This window comes from Callorhinchus milii, unplaced genomic scaffold, assembly GCF_018977255.1.
Source record: "Callorhinchus milii isolate IMCB2004 unplaced genomic scaffold, IMCB_Cmil_1.0 Scaffold10, whole genome shotgun sequence".
NCBI lineage: Eukaryota > Metazoa > Chordata > Chondrichthyes > Chimaeriformes > Callorhinchidae > Callorhinchus > Callorhinchus milii.
In genome coordinates this window covers 2,971,528-2,983,348 of record NW_024704751.1, presented here as the reverse complement: position 1 = coordinate 2,983,348, position 11,821 = coordinate 2,971,528, and the positions used below count along the sequence as shown (strand labels likewise).

Below are 11,821 nucleotides of genomic sequence, written 5' to 3'. Positions count from 1 at the left end.
CTGTAGATTCTATGATCCCTTAATCCCTTTATCCACAAGAAATCTATCAACCTCAGTCTTGAATATGAATATAATATCTACAGCCCTTTGGGGTAGGGAATTCCATAAATTCACTACCCTCTAAGTGAAGAAGATTTTCCTCAACTCAGTGCGAAAGGGCTTAACCCTAATTTTAAGACTGTGACTCCTGGTTATAGTTTCCCCAACCAGGGGAAAAAGTCTCCCACTATCTATTCGTGGAGTCCTGTGGCTCAGTGGTTAGAGCACTCGCTTTGCAAGTGAGAGACCTGAGTTCAATTCCAGGCAGAGGGTGAAACCTTGGGCAAGTTTCCTTACTCCACACAGAGCCTAATAATAATCCCTCCAAAAAACTAAAAACAATAATAAATTGGTCATTTTCAATCTACGACTGTTTGTGGGACATTGCTGTGCGCAATTGGCTGCCGCGTTTGCCCACAAATATACAGTCAATTCACTTTACAGTGTACTCTGTGAAGCGCTTTGGGACGTCCTCCCGACGTGAAAAGCGCTATATCAAATGCAAGGATTATTATTATTATTCTGTCGTGCCCCTTAATAATCTTATAGGTTTCTATAAGATCACCTCTCATTCTTTTATATTCCAGAGAATATAGGCCTAAATTGCTCAACCTATCCTCATAACTCACCCCCCTCATCCCTGGTACCAACCCAGTGAATCTACGTTGTACCCCCTCCAAGGCGAGTACATCCTTTCTTAAATAATCCGCTCGACTGTTTTTGCCACCTCGGTGGATGAGCTCACACTTCCCTACATTATATTTCATCTACCACCTGTTTGCCCGCTCACCTGGCCTATCTATATTTCGGCGGGATTTGAAGGTGGGGGGAGGGAGGGAGGGAGGGGGCAAGGCAGAGGTGGGATCGAGGGTTCCAGAGTTAAATCCGGGGACGACAACATCCGTGCCCCGCCCCGGATTTGGTTTACAAAACACGGTCATCCTTTGAAATCGAAAAAAAAAAACAGAAGTCGTTGGCGACGGACTCAGCAGCTCAGGCGGTGTCTGCAGAGAGAGGAAAGTGAGTCGTCGTCGTCAACAACAACAACAACAACGTGCATACATTTAATATATATATATATTTATATCTTGGCGGTGGGGGTGAATCGACCTGAAACGTTAACTCGCGTTCCGCTCTCTCCGGAGAGGTTGAGTGTTTCCCAGCGACTTCCGCTTCCATTCCAGATTCCCAACGTCTGCAGAGCTTCGCCTGATGCCAACTCAAGGACTGGGATGGCACTGGAGGAGCAGCGCAGGCGCAGACGGGTCAGGCGGTGGTGGTGGAGGAGCAGCGCAGGCGCAGACGGGACAGGTGGTGGTGGAGCAGCGCAGGCGCAGACGGGGCAGGGTGGTGGAGGAGCGGCGCAGGCGCAGACGGGACAGGTGGTGGAGCAGCGCAGGCGCAGACGGGACAGGTGGTGGTGGAGCAGCGCAGGCGCAGACGGGACAGACGAGCGGAGGAACGGCGCAGGCGCACTCGGGCGGGCAGGGAGACGAGAAGTGGGGGGGGGGAGGGAGAGAATGAGTGGGCGATAAAGCAGCGCAGGCGCAGTAGGCGAGCGAGTTGTCGCGAGACAGAGCAGAGCACGTGGGGGCAGAGCGTGGGCCGCGCGCGCACACACACACACACGCGCACACACACACAGGCCGTGAGCGGGAGGCAGCGCGAGCCGCAGAGAGTCAGTTAGTCCGCCCGCCGCCGCCCGGTGAGTCCCGAGAGCTTGACTCTCCTCACGCACCACCAAACGCGCGCTTTTGTTTCTCCTACCATTTCCCCCCCCCGTGTCACCGGGCCTCCGCGCCTCTCTCCTCCCACAGCCCCGCGTGTCGCTTTGCTTTGCCGGGCGCCTTTAACCTACTCCAGCTCCCCGGCTTGAGGCCTAACTCACTGAGCTGCCCGAGTTGCCGGTTGGCTCTCTCTCCTCTCTCCTCTCGGTGAGGCGGTTTGACCCGGCGTCCGGTTCGCTCGCGCCTCTCTCTCTCTCCCCGCGGGGGCGGGCGGGCGGGCGGGTTGGCGTCGCTGTTGCCAGGTTTGACCCCTCAGCGTGTCAGCCCAAGGTCGGCTCAGGCGAGCGGAGGCGGCGGCTGTTCTCCCGGGCTGGGGGGTGGAGGGTTGTTTAAACACCTCCGCTTCTCCCTCTCCTTCTCTTCCCTCTCCTTCCTCCACGAGTCGGGGGAGGCTCGGCCTCTCTTCCCCTCCCTCCCTCACTCACTCCCGCGGGGAGTCGAGGTCACTCGGCCTCCGTTGCTCACCTTCAGGCTGCAACACACCCCGACCTCCCCTTCTCTCTCTCCACCTGTACCCGAGCCCGGGCCGTCGCTTCTCTGTGACTCCCTCCAGCTGTCAGACTGGACCCCTTTTTTTTTGGCTGCATTTTTTTAAAAAAACCAGTCAGACTCGGGCTCCCTTTCCCTTTCCCCAGTCTCCTGGCTCCCGGGCCTGTCAGGTTTCCCCCCCCACACACACACACACACACACAGAGGCTGTTCAACGTGGAGTGGGGGGGGAGGAGAGGAGAATCGAAGCTGCTCATTGCAACGAGCGGCAGTGAATGGCGATTTCCCGTTCAAGTGTATTGTGTGTTTGAGGGTTGAGAGCACCGATGCGATTTTTTAAAATTGTATATATATATATATATATATAAATTTAAAAAAATCAGGAACCGGAGTCTCCAAAGGGTCACACGGAAACGGCTTTTATTTTACACTCCCTCCCTCCCTCCCCCCATTGCCCTCCCTCCCCCCCCCCCCCCCCCCCCTTGCCCTCCCTCTGCTTGCTTCCACACACAGGTTTTGTTCCTCCAGCAAAAGATCCAACGCGTGTTATGCGGTCAAATTATTCCTGCAGGCTGGGCTTGTAACACTTACTGCAGTGCTGCTGCTGCTACTACTACTACAACTACTACTACTACACACGGTACGTACGTATGGAATGGAATCAATCGCTCGTGGCCTTTATAATTTGGATTGATTTTCATTCCATTTTTTCAAAAATATATATTTTACGCGAGTTTCTCTTCTCTTTCCTCACCACCACCACCACCCCCCGACTGCCTGCTGGCTGGTGATCTTTATTTTGGTACACAAGTCCCACAAGTCGAGCTGCTGACATGATATTCTTATGGGGGTGTGTGTGTGTTTTTTTGAAGAGGAGCCGTCTTGGAAACGTGCAAGCAGTATTACATGCCTGCGCTGTGGCAGCCGGCAATCGGGTCCTGATAAAGCTTTTGCGAAGTCGTCTGGAAAGTTTGTAGCCAACGAGAAGGCTACAGTACGCTACTCCTGGATCCGAATCGGAAGCAATTGTTGTTGTCCATTAAGAGAAGTGGTTTTAAAAAAAAAAGAGACTTGTGGTTAAAATGAAATATCCCATATCGGGACAAGGGGCTTTGCATATGGCACAGAGAGTTCCTCTCGAGTCTTGTGTCCAATTTGATAATTGGTGGGTTGAAACTTGATCCAGTGATCTAAACTGTTCGATTCTTTCACACGCCCAGTGTGGTGTTCAACTGGTGCTGAGTTTAGTTACTGTATAGACAAATTATTCATCAAGAGATTGTTTCTTCAAAGGTTCTTTTGTAGTTAGAAATTAAATATGGAAAATCTTTAACTTTCAAATTTAAGGTGGATCTTTTATCAGTTCCTGTCACCTTATGGGGTCCCTGAAGCTATATTCTGCCTCCCCCTTTCTCCTCACCCTCCTTTTGTTTCCAGAGCAACCTTGATGCTGTTTCAGGTGGGTCTTGCCTCAGGGTGGCTTTAGGTTGATGTTGAGCCAGTGAAAATGGGGAATCTTGCCATCAAATGTTTGGTTTCTGTTGCTGTATAGGCTGGGCATTTGAATTTGCAACCTAATTGTATGTATGTTGTAGCGCACTTTATAAAGTGAAAAAGTGGCTGCTGCTTCCTTTTCACGCTATAGGGAATTTTTAAAAAATGATCTGATGCTGGGGAGAGGGGAATTGGATCATCTCAAATTTTTAAAAAAAAACTAGTTGCCTGTTTAATAGCTGGACATCAAGTTCTCAGGCTCCAGCCCACTCTTGAGCTTTAACATTTCATTTAATAGAAATACCTATTTGGATTCATAAGTGATATAGGGGTGTTAACCTCTCTCTCAGCCTCTATTTGTGAAAATGGACGGTTTGCCTTAGAATGCAGCTTTTTCTTTTGTTGGAGAGTGAGCACCTTTTGTAAAATTGCAGAAATTAACTTTCTGTGCACAATCCTTGATTTAATATCTTAACTGATGTTGAATCTTCCATCTGGTGATGGCAGGATGATTTTGTAGCTAGGTCTACTTAATCACAATGCCTTGTCTAGTTATGCATGTGTTTGTAGTTATGGTGATGTAATCTTCACTAGATGGAACTGGCCTTGGCTATCCCAGATGACTTGCACCTGCCTAGAAATCCAGGATGAGGCCTTTTAAAGCTTTGACTTGTTAAGATTGTTTGTAACAGGTGCTGGCATTCAACACTGTTGACGCTGCAGTTTTTCAAAGAACGTGTTTTCTGTTAATTTTTCTTACCTCCTGATGCCATACATGCTTTACACTGTACTAATTTGTGAATTACTTGCCATAGGAGTTGGAAGAAAATTGTATTTGAAATTAAATCTTAAAGTTTTGAGTAAACGAATGGTAGATTCAATTGTTTAATATTGTAGTTCTCAGGTGTACAAATGTTGCTTTTTCCTTGAGCACCACAGTTGTAAATTTGGGACATTTGCATAAAGCTACAGGACATCAAATGGGTAAAGTTCTGAGGAATCACCTGGCCAATTTGAATGAAGAGTTGGGCAGTGCCATCTATAACGCAAGTTGTTTTCTTAGAGTCCTGGTATTCTGAGTGATTTTTCTTCCTCCATGACTCTTGTTGGGTTACTCATCTGGTGCTGTGCATTATACAGTCTTGCCTTTGGTCATGGTATAGTTTTAGGTAAATGAGGCAATATTACTATTTCTAGACAAATGTGTCCAGTTTTGATTCATGTCCCTTTGCTGCAGATTGCAAAGAAAACTATTGAGTTGTTGAACCTGAAGGATGAAGCACTACATTTTTCTAGCCATTTACTTGGTGATTCCAAAAAAGGAACGCTGAAGTCATTTATGACTTCCACCACCTGGGTGATGTTCACCAATAGCACAGACCTGGATTGAATTGGGGACCTTTCTGGTGTCTGTAGATAACTTGCACACTGGTTGTTGTTCTGATGCACTCAGCCATTAGTGGAACTCCTAGGCTGCCCATTTGACAAGTTTTGAAGTAAATCATCCAAACACATGATCAAAATTTTGGGCATTGCATCCTGGTAATTGTCCCAAGAGTCGTGTGCTATAAGAGATCAGCTGGCTAGGGACAAATCAGGGTTGAAGTGTTGGATCTTCTGATCCATGTGGCTCAGTATTTAGGAGATGGAGGCTAATGTTATGCAGCTGTGGTAAAATCTTAAATCAACTGGAGTCAGACCAGTTCATTTCACATGCAATATATCTGTAGTATACCAAATGGATTCCAAATATATTTTAAAATTTCAGATATCTAGGTTTTATTCTTGGGTTATGCTGAGTTAACTGCTCTCAGGCTTGGCACCAATTGGGGGCACTACAATTGACCTTGGTGCCCTTCTAATGGGTCAGAAAAATATTGTACGTGTTCCTTCTTCTGGTTGCTATCCTGTGACCACTGCTGGAATGTTTGTATGCTGGTGAGATACCAGAAGACTGCTGGCTTTCAAATTATTCCTTCATACGAGTCATGGCTTTCGGAGAACATCTGAGATTGAAATCTTTAATTGCAACTTGTGAAGTCTCTAGCTGCAGTGATTTTATCCCACTTATCGGTGCTTTCCTTTTCTAGTAGCTGCAAATTGATAGTGCAGCCAAAGAAGCTTAAATTCTGTATGAAGACCATTTCTGGATTTTTTTGGGTTCTTGGAGCTTATCCCCTTGTAGCAGGTGACTTTGCTATAAAAATTCCCCTCCAATGGAATTGCTTGAGCCCAGAAGTACTGTCTAAAAAAGCAACCTTCTGTACAGGTCCTTCAAATTCTTGAGCTTCAATAAGGTTGTAGTTTCAATCCTTGACCAGGGCATAGCAATCCATCACAAGGCTTTGCCCTGCCTGTGAGTAAATCTTATGTTTGTATTTCTCCATTCCTGGCTTTATGCCACATCAAAATTTAAGGTAGTTTTCTGCACTCTTTTAAGAAAAGTAAATTTATACCAGGCCTTTATTGGTCAGTGCAGGTAACTTCACAAGATGGAATGAGCATAGCTTGGGGATAAGTCTTACTTTTCCTTTCCCTGGGGAATGCCTGTAATTATGTTTGTATCATGCTTGTATAACTGAAAATAAGTTGCCATATGGGGAACTTGTAAGTCCACTTTTATCACTGACACTGCAATAGTTGGCCTCAGTACCCCTATGCATTGTTGCTGGAAAATGCACGTAGATGGATGTCTTAAAGATGGGTTTGCAAAGCCCTTTATCAAATATCTCGTCAACTCATTGTTTTAGCTTTAGACTTGGGTACAAAGAATGGCAAAAATACTAGATGAGTGGTGCTTCAAGAGAGCTTGCATGCAGAGAGGTGAATTGAATGTTGCGTGGGGAAAGATAAATTTGCTTGGCTAAATTGAAAAGAACTCATGAACTTAAAAGAACTCCAGCACCTTGGAATGTCCTCCCGACGTGAAAGGTGCTATACAAATGTAATTTTGTTGTTGTTACTCCATTTGAGAAAATTAAATTCTCCTATGAAAATTATATTAGGAACAGAATAAGCCTTGACTCCCTTCTGCCATTTGCCTGGAATACAACCGTTGTCCTATGAATACTCTCTTTTTCCAAAGCCTGTGTATATTCATGTAAATTGATCTCTAGTTGGGCAGAGAACATTGCACAGAACTTTGGAAGTCTCCGTTATCTGGATTCCAGTGTAGTTTAGTTGGGCTGTTACAAAACAAGAATTGTATGCCATAGGGCTCCTAGGATCCTTACTCCACTGGCTTGGTTGGAAACGTAACCTAGCATTTTATTTTACTGTTGCCTCACACTAGACATGATGCGATAAAAACAATAATAAATACCGTTAATTTCAGTCACCCCTTAGTGTGTTCTACCCCATCCTTTGTTTTGTATTTTTACACCTTATATGCAGTACCTTGCATTTATTATTGGAGGGCCTAGATTGGTGGAAAATGCCTTTTTAAAGACATTAAACAGTTGGAAATGCAAATGATTTGTTTGCTATAGCTGGTGCAAATTCATTCCTTGTCAAATTTCTTAGTTTCCACAACTTTATTTGTGCCTCGAGAGTTCAGCAATATTCCAGTTTGTGCTCCAGAATTTACTCTGTGAATATCAAGATTTGTATCTGAAATCATATTTGCATAGCTTAAACTACTTAGTTATTGTAGATGAAATTAATTTTCCATTTCTTCAAGTATTAAAGCAGACTTAGTGAGTACTCCTGCATTTTCAGAAAGAAGAACTTACTCTTTGATTAATAGCTCTTAAAAGAATTTTATATAAACGGCATGAATGTGCTTTCTGACATCTTGCATTGGAAAACCCAGCCAACTGTTTGGAGCTTTCTTCTAATTACTCAAATTATTTTCTGTTTTTTTTCAGATTTCCAAAGCAAATTCTAATGTGTGTGACTGCTTAATTTGACTAAACGTGTAGCTTTCAGCAGTTGAATATTGTTCAAAACCAGAGTGCTTTTGTTAGGAATGGGAAAAGGAGCGACTCAGATATTTTGATGCACACATGAAACCCTATTTCTGAGGTTCTAGATTTTAGTTGCCATTTAAATATAAACTTTTTTTTCCCCCTCTGTCTCTCCCTTATTTCCCCCCCTACGACTAACTCATTGTTGAGACAGGCCATACTGTCTGGTAGTAATGAAATGCATTAATGCCATAGAAATTGCCAGTGAATTATAGTAAATGGTCTTGTGTGGTATCATTTGCAAGTTTTCCTATAATTTCACATTATTGGTGATAATAATAATCCTTGCATTTGATAAGTGGGACTTGGTTGAAACAGTTGGTTGGGTTTTACAATGCAGAAAGTACGTTCATGCAGTTTATATAAATGCCTTATCACATCTTTGAGGCCCCTCAAGGCGCTTCACAGAATATACTGTAAAGTAAGTTGACTGTATATTTTGTGGGTGAAACCATATTTGTGGGTAAATACCATATTACGCTCATTTAGGCAAGATGTGTCAGTGCAGTAACAAGAACAGGGACCAGTGTAACATTGGGGTGGGTGTGTTTTGTCCTGCTTCAACTGCCATGTGCCTTTGCCCCGCCTTCAAGTGTATCTTTTCTGCGCGGTGTGATATTCGGATTTTACATACAGCTGCAAGTTTCTGCTATAGTTGTGCACATCGAGGCATTGGGTTGATTTTACTTCTAATCTTGCAGCTAAGCATCTGGTTAAGCTGCATTTGAACCAAGCTCCCAGTGATCCAGGGACATGCTAATACTACCACCACTAATAATATTGTGTGTGATATAGCGTTTTATCATGCCTTCGAGATGTTTCAAAGCACTTCACGGAATATGCTATGAAATGAATTGACTATATATTTTGTGGGTGGGAAAAAAAGCCAATTGGACTAAATTCCCTTTTGTTTTGGCTGAATTTGCCACTTCATGTTTCAGAATTTATCAAACACTGATGTGCAAATTTTCCCTCTTAGTTTTGAGTGTCTTTGATTTCAGCTTGGCATTATATATAAAAGCTTCAGCTGTTAGCTGTATGCTGCTAATGCCTTGGTCCTGTGAGGCAAACTGGATTTTAAAGAGAATGCAATGCTTCTTTCCTTGGGAAAAGTGACCCCTGTGTATGCTTGGGATCTGAGATATCCTAATGCAAGTTGATTCTATGACCTAGATTCCACAGTATAACTAAAAAGGTTTTCAGTAAATTCACAATTCATCACATGATAGAATGTACATCTAGATTCCTGGTTAAGGAATTGACATGTCCAATAATTAGAAACTGAAGTTGCAAGCTTATTCTTTTTTCCCCCACAATTTTGATCTAAGCAGTCCAAGCACTACATTATGCCATTTTATAAAATGATGGTGAATGTAATTTAACAAGTACTGGACATTGAGCTAAGCTTAGTCTGCATGGTGACTTTGCGCCTGTTTTTATCCAAGTTAGTAATGTGTTGTAGCAGAATCAACAGCAGAAAGTAACTCAAAGTTGATGGCTATTTGTTGTGATGGCCTTGTGCACATTAAATTTAAAAGGTGCAATTTAGTAAAATGTCACTTATTTGCTATAACCGGAAAAATGGTACTTGTGTTCAGTTGAGTTGACGAGCTGCATTGTAAAATAGCCTGATTCATTAATTGAAGCTTTGCCTTACCCTCTGCTACATTGAGCTTATTTTGTAATCATTCATCAATGAGGGTGTAATGCCACTTGCTTTGGTTCTCTTGAAGCTGATTTTTAAGGTCAGTGACTTACAGATGGCTCCAGCTGTTCAACAAGTGGCTTAGTTATTGTATCTGAATCACTGAAGTCCAATCAAGGTGTTCAGCATTCAGGTTTGCTTTAGATTTGCCAAACTACTAAGAGTGCATTTTACTATAAATCCCATGACCAAGTTGGAAGGTTGGTTACGAATGTCAGTCATTTTATCTTCTGTGGTAAGTTTTTTTTCCTCAGGTGGGAAAGGCTGAGAGTCGGGTGACCTGAACTATAATAGTTGAGTGCAAGCAGCTGACCATTACTGCCAGTAAATGTCCTGCCAGGTTCCTGCAATCAAATGGAGTAATGCTTGTTTTGTTACAGCTTTTTCAAATGGCATTTATTTTGTGTTAGCCCAGTTGCTGTAATATTAGAAAATGTAAAGTATAGTGGACTTCCACCTCACTCTTAAATATTCCAATCTGAATGTTAAAGCTTCAGCCATATTGTTAACTGGTAGTATGGAGATCTGATTCTTGCATTTGATCTCGTGCTTTTCACATCTAGACGTCTCAAAGAGCTTCCCAGAATATAGTGTAAAGTGAACTGACTGTGTATTCTGTGGACAAAATGCGGCAGCCAATTGCACACAGCAGTGTCCCACAAACAGTCGTGGATTGAGTGACCAAATCATTGTGTATTTTTTTCTTGAGGGATTATCAGGCGTGTGGAATAAGGAAATTTGTCACAGGCTTATTAATGATGTTTGCCAAGTAGTTATTAGTATAACTTGTGTGGATTGTATAATCACAGGTAAATGTAACTGGTAACACTTTGCAGTTCAAACATGAGTTGAATGTTAATTTCTATACTGTTTCAGTATACAATGTAGGGAATCTGCATTAATACAGTTCATGCATAATTTTACAGTTAAATGGTTGAGAAGACTTACATTGCACTTGTGATACTTTAGTTGGAAGTCCACTCACGGATACAAATTGTATAATTTTAACAAAGGCATGTGGAATATTTCTTTCCAGAGAAATGAATACATTTTGAACTGTGATCCTTTATTGAAATTATGTAATGCTGAAGCTATTTTGCTAGTTTGGCCACTGTATAAGGTCAACCATAAGTATGAATAAATTGGTGAACTGATCAGGTTATCAACATTTTTCAGTGTTGGTATCAACCTTTAGTTCTGCTCAGATCAGTTTAAAATTATTTTTTTTAAAAAAAAGTCACATCAATGTTGCAAGTATAGCCATGCTTGTCTGCTCAATTGCCAGATATAGTCAGAAGCAAAATAAGTTTGGAACTTTACTACAAAGCAGCATCCTGCTCCTTTCAGTATGTTATTGGTGTTTAACCACCCCACACACCTTCCCCCATTAGCTGTAATTTAAATGTATTTGTTCCTTTTTGTAGAGACCAGCTCACTTTTGCTCAGACTGGCTTGCCTACCTTTTTTTCTCGGAATGAACCAAGCATTTTCAATTAATTTCTCCCAAACTTGTTGAACTTCGTGATTCGGAATGCTGGTCATATTTCCACTTAAACATGGTTTGGGGAAAGAATCTTCTAGGATAGAAGAAAAATGACAGTGAAAAATGACTGCAGGAAAGATCAAGTTTGAATCAAGATTCTTCCAGTAGGACTTCATATTTTGGTTGAACATTATTCCCCTTCTAATAGCTAAATAAATTGCTTGGAATTGCTTAATGAATCTAATGATAAAGGCCTATACTAAATTAGTGACTCAGATATTTAACTCCCTTGTTGTGCGCCAGAAATTTTCCCATGATGTCATCAGTAGGGATTTTGAACAAACTGAGATGTTTGGCATTATTTGCAACAGTCTCTGCTTTAAGGGGAACTTCTGGCAGGATGCCCTTAATATGGACCCTTCAGATTACATGTATTTTGTTCATCAAAACAGCAGATGAAAAGCTAGCGTACAACTTGTGGCATGAAAACAGCAGTCTTGCGCCTCATTCTTCTCCATTAGTATTGATGTGACTATATTGCAATCTCAAATTCCTGATTTTAATGTAAGTCTGAATTTTGTTGTATCCTGAATGTCCAATGTATTACATCTGTTCTATAAAGGACCCATATCATAGGGTTCTTTAGACTACTCCAAGTCTTTCCCTGTTGCCAAATGGTCTGGCAATCAGTCTATTTTTGTTTCAGTAACTTAATCTTATTCCAAAGATTTTTTGAAGTGATGAGGCTCTCTCTCTGCTCTCTTGTCCTATGTGCTGTACATGATTGGCTGTCTAGTGCAGCATTTATGGCTATTCCATTAATAGCAACCATGAGAGAAGCTGTTTGAAAACTGAGAGG

The 11,821-nt window shown here is 42.4% G+C and overlaps 1 protein-coding gene across 1 annotated transcript in view; it reads left to right on the top strand.

The window, feature by feature from the left end:
- Window positions 1–1,653: 1,653 nt before the first annotated feature.
- Window positions 1,654–11,821, top strand: part of akap1b (A kinase (PRKA) anchor protein 1b) — a 30,620-nt gene continuing 20,452 nt past the window's right edge. Inside the window, exons 1-2 of the mRNA XM_007900687.2 lie at window positions 1,654–1,744; window positions 2,829–2,955. The gene's annotated coding sequence lies outside the window, so the exon portion shown is untranslated. The remainder of the gene's footprint in view (window positions 1,745–2,828; window positions 2,956–11,821) is intronic.